This window comes from Perna viridis, chromosome 15 (genome assembly GCF_037379345.1).
Source record: "Perna viridis isolate PV_CMFRI_1.1 ecotype Kerala chromosome 15, ASM3737934v1, whole genome shotgun sequence".
Classification (NCBI taxonomy): Eukaryota; Metazoa; Mollusca; class Bivalvia; order Mytilida; family Mytilidae; genus Perna; species Perna viridis.
The window spans coordinates 11,373,705-11,387,529 of NC_142459.1; the positions used below are offsets into that span (position 1 = coordinate 11,373,705).

At 31.5% G+C, this 13,825-nt stretch overlaps 1 pseudogene across 1 annotated transcript in view; it reads left to right on the plus strand.

The window, feature by feature from the left end:
* Positions 1-13,825, plus strand: part of LOC148596926 (uncharacterized) — a 119,469-nt pseudogene that overhangs the window by 83,686 nt on the left and 21,958 nt on the right. Inside the window, exon 10 of the transcript XR_015919036.1 lies at positions 6,571-6,588. The product of XR_015919036.1 is annotated as an uncharacterized LOC148596926 (transcript). The remainder of the gene's footprint in view (positions 1-6,570; positions 6,589-13,825) is intronic.

Sequence of the window (13,825 nt, forward strand, 5' to 3'; positions counted from 1 at the left end):
CAATATGTCCATATTTTCCAGGAAACACAGCTATTATTGTACTTTACGGCCGATGTCGAACCAGAAATAAACAAGCTGCCCTCAAGAAATCAAAGGGAAAATACTTGTTTTTGGCCCGTTATTCCTACTTGGCTTAAGTCACAACCCCCCCCCCCCCAAAAAAAAAAAAAAATAAAAATAAAAAAAAATAAATAAATAAATAATAATCCGAGTCAGATTATTGAGGTATAGAATATTGAGAAACAATACCATATGCATTGCTATACATTTATTACAGTTGTATTGTTAAATTCAATGAATTTCTTGTTTAAGGACCCATTTATGCCCCTAATTCTAACCCCCAAAATTTATACCAATAATACTGTTGTAGTTTGCAACCTTGTTTTAAAATTTAAAAAGATAAACCAATATATTCAAATTTCCCCAAAAAAAAAACAAGTGTCTCCAGACAATGATTGATTGATTGTTATGTTTTAATGCCGTTTCGGCGACCAGGGCCATATCACGGGAAGAACATTTAATGAAATGAAAATATTAAAAGCAAGATCAAAGTCTCTTCATAAAATAATTAAATAAAAACAAACAGCTATTTACATATAAAAAGGTACATAAAAGGTGTTTCTTTGTTTGTTTGTTGGGGTTTAACGTCCGACCAGCAATATTTCAGCTATATTCAGACGATGAACATGAAATTGATGATAAAATGAACATGAAACGATGGTGAAATGAAAAAGGGATAGGACACAAGGACAATAGGGTCGACAAATTTTGATTGCCACTGGAAATGGGGAGAAGTGGGTGGGGTAGGCAATTAAGCCTCCTATGGCGGAGCCCTATGGTCCTACTCCGGGAGAATACCACAGTAGGGTTCTTTAACGTGCGAGGAACGTGGCATTTTTCCCAACACGATGCACCACTATGGTTGGCGGTCAGGTTTTCCGTATTATAGCCTGACAACCCCAGCATGTAACACGCCAGGGGTACTCCATTCCACCACCTGGGGCACACATTCCAGTTGCTCTGTGGGCAGAGCGCCCTAGCCACCGGCTAAGGTTCTGAGCACTATTTAGTCGCCTTTTACGACAAGCTTAGCGCTGCTGCAGGCCTATTCTTGCAACACCCGGACTTGCACGGGGCGTCTCCAGACAACAAATCCGAGTGAACAATATATGGGGCCGTATAAATATTTGCGATAATTTAGACCCAGACCAATGAATACATGTAGACATCTTTTATTGTGACCAAAGAGTATAATTTGGAATGTATGCCCTCATCTATAGTAACTTGTTGGGACTAACATGTAGTAAACAGATTCACACTAGTATTCAATTGTCAGAATCACCTGGCAAGGTTTCTGAGCACTATTTAGTCGCCTTTTACGATAAACTTAGCGCTGCTGCAGGCCTATTATTCTAACATCCGGGGCCATATGGCATTATAAGGTGTAAAATATTACATATGGCATTATAAGGCTGGGGTGCCGCATGTAATATTTTACACATCTAAATAATAAACATTTCAACCGAAAGTATTGTAGCAGGATCACGAAGCTATTGTAAAGTAAATCCAACCGGGTGTTTTCATAATATGCTATTCCAGTACACAAATAGTAGGCAGTGTTTGTTAATCTCACGCGACCATATGTGCATGACGGAATCTCATTTGCATACGACCAAATCTCGCTTCCGTCACACAAAGTTGGAAATCGAAAGTAAATGGCTGCTGACCCTTGGTTAAGGCTTTCAAACTTTTTTGCCGAGATTTGATAACACAAAGCCGATAAAAATTACATCAGCATAAAGAAAAATGAATCCCAAATCGAACTAGGTATGCATCACCAACACTATTTCAACCTGAAATTCATTAGAAGCGTGTGAAGGGCGACACTCCGCGGTACCGCAGGATCTCCAACTTTTTGTACACATATTGTTCTGACCCCAACCCGACATATAAATATCTAAATAAAAAAAGAGGATATTGCAGGGTCAGTGGAATTTCGGACTAACTTTTAATATAACTATTAGTTTAAAGTTATTGCAAATAATGTTGAAATTGTCTATATTATTATTATATTGATGGTTGTAATACATATATTTTAGACCAAATTATTGCAAATGAGATTTTTTTTTTTGCAAATTGAATGAGTAAAAACCTTTAAAATATCCTTAATATTATTGTTTAAAATGTTAAATACGTCAAAAAAAGTAGCATGTGTGATGATTTGACACATCAATTTTAGTCAAATTGCCCAAAAAATACATATTTCTGCAGATTGTATGGGTGCGAACAATTTTAGTTTAAAAAATAGCCTAAAATAATTGTTAAAAATATTAAAACTTCCAATATTGTCTCTACTGATTTAAGCCATTCGTGAAGTATTTGACAAATTAAGAGTAAGTTGTTGTACTTTTTCTTGGTAACTACAAAAAAATGACAATGATTAACATAAATTAAAAAATAAAAGTTCAAAACGGCATGTCCTTCTTTACAAATCTTTAGCGAAATATTTTGACAAAAATCAATATGGGTATTCGAAAAATAAATAAATGCTATTCCTCCTTTCTGATAATTATTTGTATTTTAGTATTTTTCTTATACAACAAAGCAGCTGAAAACTAAGCGATTGTATTGGAAAATCGTAGGACTCTTCAATTCAACAAACATTCGTAATACCATGTAAAAAACAATGGTCTGTAAATGTATTTGTTATTTTTTATTATCGTTCGATGTGTGAATTGACCAAACATAGAATACAAAAGTCTAAGTAAAGAAGAAAAACTACATGTATATCATCTTTGCAACGAAAATGTTATATTTGTTCAGTCAAAATTGGTTTATCAAAATAATTCAAGAACAGGAGCCCCCCCCCTTCTATACGACCTAACAACCAATTAACAGTAAGCAGATGTACTTTTTCTTGGTATAAATTTAACGATAATTTGGAGCTTTATTCTTTTCATCAGATAAATTCGTATTCAAATTTTCTATTTCATTATAATAACATACAAAGGAAAATAAATCTCAAAAAATATGAAAAAAATTATTTTCAAAACGGCATGTGCTTTTAAACAGATATTTGCATGCAATCATTGCAATCATATTGTACAGTAGACTTTCCATTAACACTATATACAGGTATTACCCCTCAACTATACACTGCTTTGAAATGACTTTTGCGAGTTGAGAAAATAAACTTTGTGTAACATCAGTTCAGCACTTGCATATGGACTGTTCATATCAAAACTCATACGTTATGCCAGAGTGTACTTCAACGTTGACTATCGTAGACCACCGCGACCATTGCTCGTCGGCGTTCCCATTGCACTTCTGGGTCTGACACATATATATCAAGTGATTTTTTTAAAAATTATCCTTCAAAAACCCTGAAATAACGAAGTTAAATGCACCAAAATATGATACAGCTTTTTTAAAATCAATTTCAGAAAGTCGTTTTATTTTCAGATTTAAAACTGTTGTACAGATGGTTTGAAGGTGAAATTTTCAAAACAGTTCGATTTGTTTTGTGCTTTCACTGTTTCATGATAGTAGGTTGCTGTTTTCCTTCTCATTTCCATTGTATTATAAAAATACGAAAGCAGGAAATTTTAAGTCTATGGTATTTGTGTTTTTCAAAATAAGAATTATGGGTTACATAAAGCTACTACTCTCAGTTGATAAATGTAAAACGGAAAGAAAAAAATGAGATTTTTTTGATGATATTTTATTGCTAGTTATAACTCTTTCATTAGTTGTATTAATAAACTGGTTAATGTTTATCTGCAACACAAGATTTAAGTACGAAAGTACCAATCATTTAATGTTGAAAATTAAATACATTGTGTGATTAGATGCCTCTTATATGAACTTATAAATACAGTCACAAATAATCAATAAATATGTTTTATTAGTAAACACAAAGGTCAAAAGCAATATTTCAAAATATGGTTATCTTACAAATGCGAAATTTCAGGTACTTCTTTTTAATCTTTCCCATATTGTGTGACCAGTAAAAATAATAACTAGTACCAGTGTAAAATATTACACTCTCATAACTGATAAAACTGTATGTACTATTTCTTATGTTTGGTTTGTTTTGCTTAGTTTGCAAGTTTTTAAAAAAAGTATTTGATATAATTTGTATTTTGAAATTTTATTTTATTATACGTTTTATTGTGTTAAGGGTGGTTTATAAGACCCGGCAAAATATGTTTGGAACGTCACACCTCAAAATATTATAGCAATCATCAGAGTATTTCAAAATTGACGACCTTTTATACTAAGAATAGTAGATTTGTGATTAGTTTGCGTAGGTATGTCATATGTCTAGTATCTTCGAATGAAATATTGATAAAAAGGAGAAATGTCGTTGACGATTTGACTATCAGTGGTCCTCGGAAAGATGATCGCTATGGTTATTGAAACAAATCTTTGTCAATAGATCAGTGTGCAATAAAAAAAAATAAGACAGAAGTTTTAGCTATAGAATAATTTTTAATGGTGTCACAACATTTTAGGAGCTATAGACATACGCTTTACAATGGCATCCCTTTCCTTTGCGAATCTCCTTGAGCCAACTGTTCTAATTAGTTGTATTTAACTTGTGAATGTTTGTCGGTAACAAACATTTTAGGTACTAATTATTTAATATTACAAATTTATTCTTGTGTAATCAGGTGCCCCTTGAATAAACTCTTAATTTATTGTCATAAATAAACTAAGAAAGATTTTTAATTTGTTAACAAAAAGGTTAATAGCAGTGGTTAAGATACATGTTCGGTGTAAATGTGAAATTTCACGTAATCCTATATATTCTATTCCATATTGTGACCAATCAAAAATAACTAGTACGCTTTGTCAAATATTACATTCTTATAATCATTTAATGTGTCTATAATTCATTATGTTCAAAACTATATTTGATAGAACTTTGTTTTTGATGTTTTATTTAAAAAAAAAACGCTTCATTGTGTAAATGGTGGTTTATAAGACCCGACAAAAACTGTTTGATACATTTCACTTCTGGAATAAACATACTCAAATTGTCCTAGTATTTCAAAAGTGTTGACCTCTTTAACTAAGAATAGTCGATGATTTGAGATTAGTCGGAGTAGTGTCATAAGTCAAGTATCTACGAATACCATGTTAAAAAAGAGGAATGTCGGTGAGGATTTCTTTTGTTAAAACAATGAAAACAACAGAAAAAAAATAGTATATCCCAATCTTTAAAAGAATTTCCGACGACATTTGTCCTCCGAAAAATGACTGCAATGGTGGTTGTAACAAATCAGTGTGGCATAAACAAATAAAGATAAGCGTCTGGTAAAGAAGAAAAATCTTTTTAAATTTCTACAAAATTAATGACCATAGGTACATGTAATTAAGCTTTTGAATATCTAAAATAAAACAACCATTCCCAGCATAAGTGTGTGCTAAAGTCCATGGTTCCGTTTTGTTTAAATGATTATTTCATACTTTTTAAATAATCTATTTACGCATATAAATATCCATACAAAAACGGCATGACTTGACTCATGGAAAATACCCCTCTTTTAACAGAGGTAAAGTCCTACAAAAAACATATAACACTAACAAATTTTATGAAACAGTGCAACTACAGACTATCTTGTACAATTGTGGAATTCTGTGCCCCTATTTAAATAAAAAGATTGCTTTATATCAACATATATCAGTATAATGTCAGACACGAAAGATCCTCCTTAACAATGGTATTTGGAGATAATGTTTAGGTATATTTTTGTTGTAACATTCGCGAAGTATTTTCTTGTTTATTTTTTGTTTTTTTGCGAGGATCGCAGGGTACAAAATCCGTTTTTGTAATCAAAAAGTTTGTCTTAGAGGGCACGTAATGTTTATTATTTGAAGCTACACTACGATTAAGTGATCAAAAGGAAAAATGTATTTTTAAACATTTAATGCAGATCAAATGTAAATTATATTAACAAGGAATAACGACGCAAATCAATTTGTTTTCTTCTGTTGAATTAGTTTGTTTGCAAATGTTGTGCTGTTTTTTGTTTTTATTTTTTTTAATTTTATCACAAGACACCTTATATAGGTATATAGTAACATACTGTATACAAGTCAACCTAACATTTTTTTCTCATTTTGTGATAGGCATTATGTATCAGTTTATATTAAATTCAGTGACTGCCAAAGCTGATTCAAGAAAACCCACCGAACAAACGATGCTGTTTCGGTCTAGACGTGATTAATTCTTAAATAACAATAATCATTTCTGCATTTAGACACGTATTGTCATGCGAAATTCGTGCATTAATCGCCCATTAAAATAATCCAAATCACGAACGATACTTCTAGCAAAATGTCGATTTTATGTACAATATCGATATTTTATCTCAAAAAGGGCAATAATTCAACAATAACTGAGACGGGTATGTGATTAGTACAGTAACTGTTTCTAAAGAAGACATAGAAGTGAGTTCGTGGGTTTTTGACCTGAATAAATGACCTCCTGTCTGATTTTTTACTGTTACTTAAAAGACAAAATCTCCTACTTAAATACCAATACATTCTTCTCTTCTTTTTCAGTGTTTACAGAGATGGAGCGTAAGTACTGTATGATAAAAACGTATAGAAAGGATTTAACGTCAAAGTAATATATTTCGTACAATGACATATTACTATTTTTTTACCTATTATATATTATGACTTTTCAAAAAATCAAAGATCTATACGATTCAATATACAATATTGATATTGAATTAGCCAAACACTTTGACAAAAATCAATATGGGTATTCGAAAAATAAATAAATGATATTCCTACTTTATGATCATAACTTGTACTTTAGTATTGTTTTTAAAAAACAAAGCACCAGAAAGCAAAATGACTGTATTGGAAAATCGTAGAAAACTTCAATTCAATATGAATTTGTAATATCATGTTAAATAACCATGATCTGTAAATATATTTGTTATACAAAACGTAGAAAATGATAGCCTAAGTTAAGGTGAATGACTACATGTATATCCTCTTTTTAAAAATAAAAAAAAACCTTTTTCTGTTTTATTTGTTCAATCAAAATAGATTGTGTTAAGAAATTTCATTAATTTGTAGCGAGATAAGGGTTTTTTTGAGAAAAAGGAGACGTTGTTTTTAAATAATATATGTTTTAACATGAACTAGTCAACCGTCAAATGTGAAAATTAGTAAGTTAAAAAAATGAAAGAATAATAATTAAAAAAAATCTACGAAGTACAAATCAAATAATTAATGAACAGGAGCCCCCATCTTTCCATTAATTAAACCATATAACCAATTAACAGTCAGCTGATGTACTTTTGTGGATATAAATTTAATGATAATCAAGAGCTCTATTGTTTCCATCAGATAAATTCGTATTCAAATTTCCTATTTGATTATAATTACATTCCATGCATACAGACTAAGGACAATGAATACCAAAAAATACAAATAAATTTTCAAAACGACATGTGCTTTTTCACAAATCTTTAGCGTTACGTTACCATAGGGTACCTTGAGTTTCTCGTATACTTAGTTACCGATAAAATGTGTTTTACAAACACAAACAAGGTTTCATAGCTGGATCTGCAAAATGTACCACCTAACCACTTTCAAAACTTTTAACTTCTATAATCACAACTGTCAAAGAGGGTCTGCAGTCCTACCACAACACTTGTTACTCCCGTAGTGGTATTAATTCAATGTGGATCCTGACAAATTCGAAAGATCTTTTGGAGACAATCAGTTCAAAACCATTATCTGAATATAATAGTAGTAAAGCGTATGACTTTTCAACACTGCCCCGTGCAGGTCCGGGTGTTAAAAGAATAGGCCTGCAGCAGCGCTAAGCTTGTCGTAAAAGGCGACTAAATAGTGCTCAGAAACCTAGCCGGGGGCTAGGCGCTCTGCCCACAGAGTAGTAGTAAAGCCTATGATTTTTCAAAACTGTATACTTCTATTTCCCATGCTCAGTTAAAATCCCGACTTAAAAATATTGCACATCTTAGTTTTTCCAAAAAAAAGTTGGTACACCAAAATACAAATATAAAGTTGTTGGTACAGATTTCTCATACTTTGTAAGAAATAATTCCAAATTATCTTTCAAATAAACAGAGGAAAATGTTTCCAAAATGCTGGAAGTTTTAATCGACAACATATTTGTCATCTGTGGTGGACGTGTTTTTCAACAAACGGTCGGCATTCCAGTGGGAAAAAATTGTGCTCCTGTATATGCTGACCTACTCCTTCAATTTTATGAGGCTAACTTTATAGCTTATCTGATCCGAAAAAAGGAATACCGTTTGACTAGATCCTTTAATCTCAGTTTCCGCTATATAGATGACGTATCGTCTTTAAATTCTCATAATTTCCGGAATTTGATACGTCGCATCTATCCCAAATAACTCTAGAAAAAGGATACGACAAACACTGTGAAATCAGCCTCATATCTTGACCTACAATTAGAAATCGATGGTAAAGGAAAACTATTGACTAAACTTTACTTAAAACGTGATGTCAGAGCTTGCCGAAACTACACATACTTTTTGTGTCCCGCTAGAACTCTAAAAAATAGACTTCTGGAACTGGGTTATGTTGCTATAAGATTGAAGTCATTCCTACAGAAATTTTATAGTCGTCATCATGAACTCGTGGATCGTTATGGTGTATCCATCTGCACCATGAAAACTGATTTATTCAACGGGTCATAGTTTTCCTTTCCTCGTTTGTCTATCTCGGACTGGACTTTTTATTAGCAACTCGGCGGGTGTTTCTAGAAAAGCAGAGGACGCTTACCTTACCGGTGCACCTCGTCCATGCTCCCAGTTTTTAGTAAAGTCAGAGTTGCTCATTTGCTTTTGTTATTTTGTATGTTTGATTTTAGTTATTTTTTGTTCTTTGTTGTGTATGTCTTTTTTCCATGTCTGGTCTTTGTCCCTGGATTACATTTTTTTGATAACCGCAATAACCTTGGTTCTCTTGATTACTCTTTATATGTGATCATCTTCCCAGTTATAACAAAAATATGATCAGTCGATAATCCGTTTTAATAGTCGCAAAAAAACATATTTTTTTCTAATATTGAGGATGAGTGAAATTACTCACTTTCCTACTGACAAAAAATCATGAAAAAAGGAGTAACCATAATGTTAAGCGGGAATATATACAATGCTAAGAAAGTATTTATACATTGTGAAAGTATTTTTGAACTAATCTTTAATTTATTTTATATGTCCCAAAAACTTTGATAAAAGCTAACCACATACATCATGATTGCTCTATTTTGTTCTGTTCTTAAGCTTAAAATACATCCATTAATTGGTTTATGTAAGACTTACAAGGAAATCAAATCATATGATAATTCAGTAGTCGTGATAAAAAAAAAGACAAACTTTATTTTTCAACACTTAATGCATATCAACTATAAATTATTTTATCAAGGAATTACATAGCCAAGTAAAGTGTTCACTACTATTGGATTGATTTATTTGCAAGCAATGTGTTGTTATTGGTTTAATTTTCAATTCTGTCACAAGAAAAATAAAATAAGTTTATAGCCACATACTGTATAAGAAATCAACATAAGATTATTTTTTCCTTACAGTTTGTGATAGGCATTAAGAGACTGTCTCTGAGAAAATCATGCAAAATCGTCCAAAAGTGATTTCAGCAATTTCTAATATTTTATAGTGCATTGGGTAGGACCCCATATTAAACAAAAAATGCAAAATATTTTTCCCTTAACTCCTATGTACTGACATATATTAGTAAAACTTACGCTGGGGAGGGGGTCAAACACTGAATACCCAATTATTCTGCCGGCGTGTTCACCAGAAAAAAAAGTAATCATTCATAAATGTATTTATCTACCACAAGCTCAAAAACATTCATCTTCATTGAGAATATTTTCCAAATATAAGCACTAATATAATACATAGTACACCCGTAAAACTGACAATGAAACTTTAACAATAGCATTTGTATCCTTTAAATGGAAGACAATTTCTTACAAATGGATTATTGAAGTATAGCAGTTTTGGATTTAATGTATATGCTGTACAACGTGTATCTTCACTGACAACCAACTTAACTTATTTAGAATAAAAATATCATGCCAATATCTCTCTGAGAAAGGAAATTCATTTTTAATATTCATAACGTGACATACATGTACATGTACATTTATGTAATACCATTGGACAGTCTTACTTGCAGACATACATGCACATATATATGTAAATGTAACTTATACCTGTATGTGTATATACGCAATATATGAATTTCAAACAAAAATCATAATGCACATATGTATTATTTAATATAAGGTTGGTTAAAAATAAGGTTGGTAATGTTTTGTCTAGTTTGTTTCCAATTCCAATCATAAGCTCCAGAATTCAAAATCTTGATTTATCCATCCGAATCTTTTTCAATCGGAGGCTCTTAGCATTTCAACCCTGGATTACGTTCTTTTGATTACCGCTATAACCTTGGTTCCCTTGATTACACTTTCAACACTTTCTGCACCCTCACAGTCTCCTAGAAGACTCATTTGCCTGCAAAAGGAATGGGCAAGCTCTTTATACGACGGTTTAAAAAATCAAATTTCTCTCTTTATTAACATATTTTAATAATTTTCAAACAATACCGTTTAATGAACAAATTGTATTGCTCAGAATTTCAATGAGCGCTAGGAATCCCCTTTAAATGTATGTACATGTACAAGTATAATAAATAGGAAACCTCATGGACATTTATTATTTGATAAAGGAATTGATAGACAAGAAACTGCAATACTTCAATCATCTTCTTGCATTCTTTCACACTTGTTATTCAAACTCATTCTCTGGCGAATGACAAGTTTTAGATACTAAAATTCATTAAGGATTTTATTCATTCCAACCAAAAACAAAAAAAAATACTTTGGACAGTTATATGTCCATTGGATCATTGGATGTCCTTGTAAATTTGTATCTTCAACACTAAAAGTGAAATAAAAAAACAACAACAACAACAACAAAAAAAACATTAGAATGTGGATACTGGTACACTGTACACAGAACAAATTGTACATGCAATGTTTCATTTCATAAGCAATCCGTATATACATATCATAGTTATTCAGCTTTTTAGAGACAGTAATTTTAGTAATTATATGTTTCGTTACTTTTTGTCTTATTTTTCAATATACCATTAAGCAGGGAACAAGCTTTGCAAGGGCCCAGAACCAATCGATTGAAAATTCTATTGGACCCCTAACAGGAAAATATCTTGTATGAATCAATGTTAAAATTACAGTTACAAATGATGATATATGGTCGCTATTCCTGCAGGTTGTACTTAATTTCTTCAGGCCATTTGGCGGCCAAATCAGAAAACAGCCCCGGATACTCAGATTATACCAAAGGGGATTATGTTGTACTGTATACAGCCAATACAAAACGTATTCAACACATTGAGAACCAGGCTTGTAGTCGTTTTTCATATTTATAAAATGCAATCCATTTTGGCAAGTGTTTTTTAAAGGTACGTAACCCACCACACCCGACAACCTGGTTGGCAGTCTCATTGAAAAGGGAAAGGGAGAAAAGGGAAACAGTAATTTTATTGGAAACTTAAACTATGTTCACTTCGGTACATATCTGAAAGGTTTATATTAAGTTATTAGAAAAACCAAGTACTTACCGCGGCTTTTGAATACTTGAATTTGAAGTCTACTGCTGTCCATTGCTCCAATTTGACAAAACCATTCTGTCAGATGACAAATTTGTGAAAAAAGTTACTTCCATTTCCTGAAAATTAAAAAAAAACAAAGGCAGGAATATGATAAAAGACTATCCCATGCCTATTCAATACATTGTACCATACATTGTAAATTGTTGTACACGTACACTTACAAAGTAATCGAAATGCTGTGTGTTTTTTTATTTCTTTTTTATTATATCCGTACATTTGTCTTACCTGTCTTTATTGAATCCATGATAACTGGCATTAGAGTTTCTGTGATTGTCCAACATTTATCATCACACTATTATGGTATATCCTTCAGATACATAAATCACAATATTAAAAAAAACAATTGTGTTCTGTGTTCTCCCAAGGTTTTTAAAGCATCGCTATAATTCATGCAAAATGAGAGTCTGCGTTTAAGTGGCTTTAGCTGCCTGATTTGTTCAGTTTTGATTCCACTGAGTTTTGTTAATTCATTGAAATGAGTTTGTACTAATGCAATTGGAGCGGTAAATGTCGATAATACCTATAGAATATTCTGAAAACAGCGTTTTGTATCATTTAAGATAGCTCTAGCTGTAATCAAATTATTTTTTGCCATTACTTCCGAATATTAACGACAGGACATATATATTCATCTAGGTTAAAAGTACTTTCAACTTAGTTAAAAAATAGCAAATACGGACACATAGATAAACCACATGTCATCTATTTCTTGGTTAGTTTTCAAATAAATAATGACAATTAATGACCATAGTTGTGCCATATTATAACACTATACATAGTTTATAAATATATCATTTTATTATTATTTCCCGATATATAAGCGAACAAATGAAAAGAAAACGAAAGTCTAAATTTAGGGGAATGACTACAAGTGCATTAATAAACCGTTTAAAGTGAAAAAAGGTACAACACTAAAAACGAATCAAATTTATAAATGATAAAATGACGAATAGGAGGCCCGTCTATCGTTAAGACCACGAAGCAGTTGCAATTGACATTAATAATCATATTTGAAAAAAAAAACACAAATTTTTAACACTTCAGTGAACAGGAACAATAAATCCTCTGGTTCTTTAATATTTCACGTTAGGATTTGGATGCTATCATATTGTACAGCTCTGGAATTGATTAAACTTCGTATTAATAAAATATTTATATGTACCATTCCCCATTTCACATTAAAAAAAAAACAAAAACAAAAAAAAACATGAACCCCCAAAGAATTCCCAATTTAATTTTCCTTATCAAATATTTACATAATCAAATGTAATTTTATATTTTGGAATCTCTAAACATTTAAACTGTTATACTAATGAAATCATATACATTGTTCATACCCCATACTCTCCATACACTATCCGAAACGCCGAACTTATATTATCCATTCCAATATTTTCCATTCCTATTCCTAATTCCCAATTGTCCAATAGAATGTTTCCCATACAAGTACCCTGGAATGTGATTATGTACATGTAATAAATATTATCTGAAAAATCTGTACAAAATCTGCACAGTAAATGACCAAGGATAACTGAGCTTTTGAACCCTTTCTTAACATTAACTATTGTCGAAGGTTTTGTTTTGTTGAAATGCTTATTTGATCCTTTTTGTTTTACGCATACCTTCATAGATTTTGTATTTTGAATTTCACTTATATAAACAAGAGCAAGTTTGTATACTAGTATAACATTTACCATTTCAAACTTACGTGTTTGAGATAAGACTTCATTTTGGCAGGACTAGAATTATGGCAAATACTCCTGCTTTTTTCAAACAGTGTATAATGGAACTTTTAAGTAGCATTCCGCCTAATAATCATGCAATTTTCACTATAAGAGATTTATTGATGTCGAATATGTTATCCGAATAGACTTTAAATCAGTTGGATATATTGGTAAACAATAAATAAAATGACAAAATGAAAAATATTTTCACCGTTACCATAGAAACGACCACCACAAAAACATCACAATTTGAATGTAATTTTATATATCTAATGGTGGAAATTTGTCAAACTACATAATTATATTACTGAAATGTGACTTAAAGAAAATAATTTACAATAAAGTACAAAGCAATCTGATTGGTT